Here is a 618-nt window from a genome sequence, read left to right on the forward strand (position 1 = left end):
TTCCCAGAGGCACCACTCTTGGCACACACACAGCTTAGAGGACCGTCCTTCCTTGGTGTGGCGTATCTTCTGGAGGTCTCAGGAATTAGTGTGTGTGTGTGTGTGTGTGTGTGTGTGTGTGTGTGTGTGTGTATGTGTTCCCGGGAGTCTTTCTCCAGGCGTGTTGCTAAGGCGGCTTCTACTTCTTTGATTTACAACTGCTTTCGGCCCAGGTCTTAAAGGGCAAAAGGCGAGAGTAGGGATGGCTCAGCGCAGACTCATTCCGCACATTTGGGCTTGGGGATCAGATCCCCGGGGACTAACCACTGGAGGCGCTTTGAAGCGCTCAAACTCCTCAAGGTTTGAGGCTGAGGAGATGCTAGCCCGTACACAGGGCCCCCTACCATCCTCCCCAAATCCCTGCCTTCCCCCACCCCAACTTCCCTCTGACTTCCCCGCCCGCCAGTCCCGGTGTCAGCCCGGCCCCTTTAAAGACATTCCTGAGGGCGTGGTTTCGGTGACGTCAGCGCAGGGCATGAATGAACAGGAGCGGGTTCTCACCCAACTTCCATTAAGGACTTGGGGCAGGAGGGGAAGAAGTTGTCCCGTGGCGGGCGGGCGAGCGGGCAGGAGCGGGAC

The sequence above is a fragment of the Peromyscus eremicus genome, chromosome 2, assembly GCF_949786415.1.
Source record: "Peromyscus eremicus chromosome 2, PerEre_H2_v1, whole genome shotgun sequence".
Taxonomy (NCBI): Eukaryota; Metazoa; Chordata; class Mammalia; order Rodentia; family Cricetidae; genus Peromyscus; species Peromyscus eremicus.